Source organism: Aythya ferina, assembly GCF_964211825.1.
Source record: "Aythya ferina genome assembly, chromosome: Z".
Classification (NCBI taxonomy): Eukaryota; Metazoa; Chordata; class Aves; order Anseriformes; family Anatidae; genus Aythya; species Aythya ferina.
In genome coordinates, this window is record NC_140299.1 from 79,108,181 (window position 1) to 79,113,558 (window position 5,378).

General features: G+C 35.9%; 1 long non-coding RNA gene across 2 annotated transcripts; it reads left to right on the forward strand.

Moving 5' to 3' along the window:
* The first annotated feature begins 439 nt into the window (after positions 1-439).
* Positions 440-4,299, forward strand: LOC311426815. 2 transcript variants are annotated; one of them, XR_014687064.1, is made up of 3 exons: positions 440-561; positions 2,964-3,061; positions 4,229-4,299. It is a non-coding gene; the product is annotated as an uncharacterized lncRNA (long non-coding RNA). The 2 variants fall into 2 exon arrangements; XR_014687065.1 differs by lacking the exon at positions 4,229-4,299 and adding an exon at positions 3,447-3,533.
* The last annotated feature ends 1,079 nt before the right edge of the window (positions 4,300-5,378 follow it).

Genomic DNA, 5,378 nt, shown 5'->3' on the forward strand with positions numbered 1-5,378 from the left:
AGTCACGGACTCAGTTGAAACAACAGATTTCCACCATTAATCACTTGTTATAGTCTTCATGGAGACCTTGTTGGCCTGCTTGTGCTCTGTTGTTGGGTACTCCCAGGAGTGCTACTGGAGCCAGAGATGGTCCATGCTGCTTGCTGACCCCAAAAATATTTGTTCTAAACACAGAACAGTATTTTAATCTAGCAACAATGTCTTTTCTGTGGAAAAGTTCTTCAAGTTATCTATTCTCGCAATGTCTTACATACTGACATAATGAATGTTTAAAAAGTGTTTTGAGGAAGTTTTGCTTATATATTCAGACAAATAATTGTTACCCTCATCAAAAGTACACTAGCTGAATAAGTTGACAAATACAGTAAAATACATTCTAAAAATAATTAATGAAACTAATTTGTTTTCTGTTTATTGTAAATGCTCCCTGACTGTGTTTAGGAAGGTCTGTAAGAAGCACTTCTCTGCAGAAGAAGAATAAGAACTGTAAAAGAAAAAATTGCAGCACATGGGGAGAGTGATGAGAAGGAAGAAGGAAGAGCTAACATTCTAGTGAAACAGGTATTTAATGAAGCTGTTGCTGCCTGAAAAATAACATTGCTTCATTTTTGTAAATCTGTTAGCCATCACTATATTAAGATCTTCCACTAGAACTAGTACAAGTATTACTCATCTTAAATTAAATGAAATAAAATTACGAGACTAAGGCATCATTAAAAAGAGAACAGAGGCTATTGCTTTGCTGTGTTGCTATAGCTCAGTCTACAATCAAATTGGGTTTCAAATTAGATATATTAAGACACTACTTGTATTTGTTAAATATCAATAAATTATTGAATAAGCAGTGGTGAACTCAATAAGGAGCAACACTGAATCTAACACACTGTAATTAACTCCAAATTATAAACAAAAACTATACTAGATTAGGAGAATAAATATTTATGATTATGTTAAACACTAACATTTGAAATAATGCAGATATGAAGTATAGGCTTCTGAAATGATTATTACTCCTACATGCAACTGGATTCTAGTGGAAATTATGTGCCAAAAAAATAAATGGGAAAATCTTGATTTGAAATCTTCAATTGAAATCAGCAGAAATGTAAAGTATTGTGTCAATGGGCAGTTGAATTATTTAATTTGAGTGTACAAACATTGTTCACCACCTAATTTCAGCATTATTTTAAGTATGTTTATTTTTGTTAGACAAGCAGTTAGACACTAATCCCTCTCCCCTCTCCCTCCTCCACTTTTTTTTTTTTTTTTTCCTTTTATAGGAGAATGCCTTGGGTAATAGGTAATAACAAAAGTGAAGAAATACTGCTGAAGTCTAGTCATATTAGTGGGAAGAAGAAGTAATTATCAACCACTGAAAACATTGCATAATTGTTCCCTGTGCCCAGTACTGGAAAAGGGTAGTCAGTAATGATGAAAGGTAACAAACAAAAATCAGACCTTCTCTGTGATGACGTTTTTATAACACTGTACAAGAATATTTGAAGTTCCTAAGTAAAGTGTGGTTACCTTTCATGCTAACATAATGACTATTAGTAAGAATTAATGAAGACTGGTCTCCTGCAGATTTTTCTCAAGACTGATTTATTCTAGTAACTAAAAAAGTGCAGGCTGTGATCAAAGCTTTTTTTCATTGTTTAGTCACTTACAAGATCTTACCTCTCCTGCCCACAGCACTCTGCAGATATTATGATAGTTTATTGATCATCTGAGTTTATGCTGCTGTGAGGTGGAATTTTTAAACTGTCTTTGTCTTCTACCTGGCCAGGGTAATTGGTTGTTTCTGATAATTTGTCCTGGAGGATTTCAAAATTATTAAAGAGGGGAAAACAATAAAAACAGTGGGATCTGGTGCATCTAGGTTAGGCACGTAAGTGCACCTGTATAATAAGTTCCTTCTTAATAAGTCCTCCTGAAATAAAAATACCAGTTATTGCAAAAGGCAATGAAAAGGCAGTGAATGTTGTCTACCTTGACTTCAGCAAGACTTTCCGATGCTGTCTCCCTTCTGGGAAGCTCCAGAAGTGTGGGCTTATGAGTGGACAGTGGGGTGGATCGAGATCTGTTTGGATGGCAAAGCTCAGAGGGTTGTGCTCAATGGTGCAGTCCAGTTGGAGGCCTGTGACTAGTGGTGTCCCCTAGGTGTCAGTACTGGGTCCGGTGCTCTTCATCTTATTCATCAGTGACTTGGATGAAGGGACAGAGTGCAACCTCAGCAAGTTCAGAGATGATAAAATGTTTAGTGTATCTGACACACCAGAGGCTTTTGCGGCCATTCAGAGGAACCTGGACAGGCTGGAGAGTTGGGTGGAGAGGAACCTGATGAGGTTCAACAAGGGCAAGTGCAGGGTCCTGCACCTAGGGAGGAACACCAGCCACCGGTACCAGCTGGGGGCTGACCTGCTAGAGAGGTCTGTGACTCTGTGGAGAGGGACCTGGGGACATGGTTGACAAGTTAATCATGAGCCAGCAGTGTGCCCTTGTAACAAAGAAAGACAGTGAGATCCTAGGCTGTATTAAGAGGAGTATGGACAGTAGATTGACAGAGGTGATCCTCCCACTCTACTCAGCTCTGATGAGGCCACAGCTGGAGTACTGTGTGCAACTCAGGGCTCCCTAGTACAAGAGGGACATAGAGCTTCCAGAGAGGGTCCAGCGTAGAGCCACAAAGACAATGGACTGGAACATCTGTCATATGAGAAAAGTCTAAGCAAGCTGGGCCTGTTTAGCCTAGAGAAGAAGAGATTGAGAGGGGACCTCTCAATTGAGAGGGGACCTCTCAATCAACCTCTGCAAATATCTGAGGGGACAATTTAAAGAGAACGCAGTCAAACTCTTCTCGGTGGTGGCCATTGAGAGGACAAGGGGCAGTGGGTATAAGATTTATTTATCAATTTATTTATTTATATATATATATTTATTTATTCAATATTACATTGCTTTAGTTGCAGGATTTAAACATGTGATAAGTTTTCCAAAAATCTAGAGACTGATGATTGCTAGCTGTGCTTTCTCAGGCACCAACTCCCACCTTAAAATTAAGGTAAGCACTATGCCAAGTTATCTTTTCTTGGGAAAAGCTAAGTTATAAATACAAAATGTAATTATTGTTTCTTTGTCTGTTCAGTATAAGAGTTCAAAGCATGTTTGGCATTGGATTTGATCTGTAATTTGATCTGCTCCTAGCCTACCAACTTTAATTCATGATGTTGCAGGGAAACACTCATTTTTAATTTGTAGATCTACAGCTTTCAAGATGGGGAGACTCAAAGCATCCTTCAGAACTTTTAGATACTCTGGAATCTTGAGTAGACTCAGAAACTTTTGTGTTTAAACTGAGTCAGGGCTCTATGGCCTCCACTTCTGGGCCCAAGTAAAAGCAAGGTGACCTGAGTGTGTCGGTCTTTTTTTCAATGTGTCATTCACAGGTGCATGGTGTGGAGGAGAAATAAACAACTTAAGTGGTAAAATAGCTTAAGTGGTAAAGGAAAAGAAGTGCCTGAAGGTGGATGCAGGTTAGCCTGACCTTACATATTTATTAACAACTTTAAGTCTTTAAAACAAACAAACAAACCAACAAACCAACAAACAAAAAAAACATACTGTTGACATAAAGCTGTGAGAACTTGTACTTTGATCTTATACATACAACCTAAAAGTCCATATCAATTAATTCAGTAATAATTACCTTAAGTACTCAGGACAGAAGTAATATTTATTTTATTGTTGTTTAGTGTTAGTAGATGATGTTAAATGGACAGGACAATAGCATAAATAATTCAAGTGAAGCATTTCTGGTATTTATTTATTTTTTTTTAATAATATATATATATATAATTCATCTGTTGAATAATAACGGCTTTCTTGTTGAGAAATGATTGCTGTTTGTCATCATTCTTTTTTTCTGATTAAAATGAACATGATTTGAATATTCATGACACTTGTTTGAGAAATTACACCTAAAAACATATTGCTCTATGTTGTTATATATCATCTTTATTAATTGCTCCAAGGTAATTATAATTGATATAAGTAGAAACTATCTCATACATTCTTTAGCTGCTATAAAGGAAGAAAAAAATATATATATTTTTAAAGCATAATTAAATGGGAGTAAAATAAATTAATTGCAATAATTCTGATATTTTATCTGTCTCTGCTATTGCCTTATATCTTGAAAACCTCAGAAATCTCAAAAATAATTTTTTAGACATTTGACAGAATCCTTTCTGGAAGCAAGAACTCTTCTACTGCATCTGGTATTAGACTGCTTTGATTAAGGTAATTTGCAGTTGAATGGAATCAGGTTACCAGTAATGTTGATAATTTATTTCTTGTAGTAATAAGATGACTCCTGCTTGCCCTTACTTCTCAATCTATAATACTCTGACACCTGTTGCTGTCTTTACTCATTCACTCCTCAGACTGACCTTCGTAAAAATTAATCTGTTTCTTGCAAATTGGAAATACAATTTGAAAAGAAGACTCCTGTACTCATATTCTAAACGGAGCTGTAAATTGTCTTGCTATTTACAGAAGTCTTGTAAAGTGGATGGTGCTCATTATATTATCAAGAAAATTATGTACTTGAAGTATTTTTTTTTCTAAAATAAAAGAAATAAATGATAAAAAATATTTTAGAAAAATAGAAAAATGCTACAATGCTATGGTGGAGCTGAGAAAATGTTTGAGAAAATTCTTCCTCATCTACCATACCTTGATAAATAGATTTTCTGTTATATTTTGTTTACAATATATTATGTTTCAGTAGTGTCTCAAATTGTAACATCTCTGCAGTCTCCAAATTTCCATCCATCATCTCTGAAAGATGGCTTCAGGTCTGATCTCTTTAGCAGTGTCATGCTATAGTCAGGCTGTTGCTTTGAGATTGGGAGATGAAAAGAAAAGTATATAAAAAAAGTGTTACATAATCAAACATAAATGAACAGATGTCATCTGTCCAGTGAGGGTTTGATTTCATTTTAGCTTGCAGAGGGTTGAAATCAAGTCTCCTTGTTCATGCAGTGTTCCTTGTCAAATATATGGGGTCCCACTGCCCCCAGGTACCACTGTTTTTTGTTATTTTTTTTTGCTTCTCTCAACACCCTTCTATGGTACGTACAGTGTTATATGTATGGATGTTATACCTAAAAGCCTCCAGAATAGAAACTGTTCAGACTAAAGCAATCAGTTTGTCCATCCTGATTACTAGTACTTTATGTAGAGCAGCATAGCTTCAATAGGAATCATTTAGAACTCCACTATCCCATTTTCAGACAGTAAAAGAAGAGGTGAGGACTAAGTTCATGCCTCTTTCTTGACATGGACAGAGTAAGTTTTTAAACTTTTGCTTTCCTAAT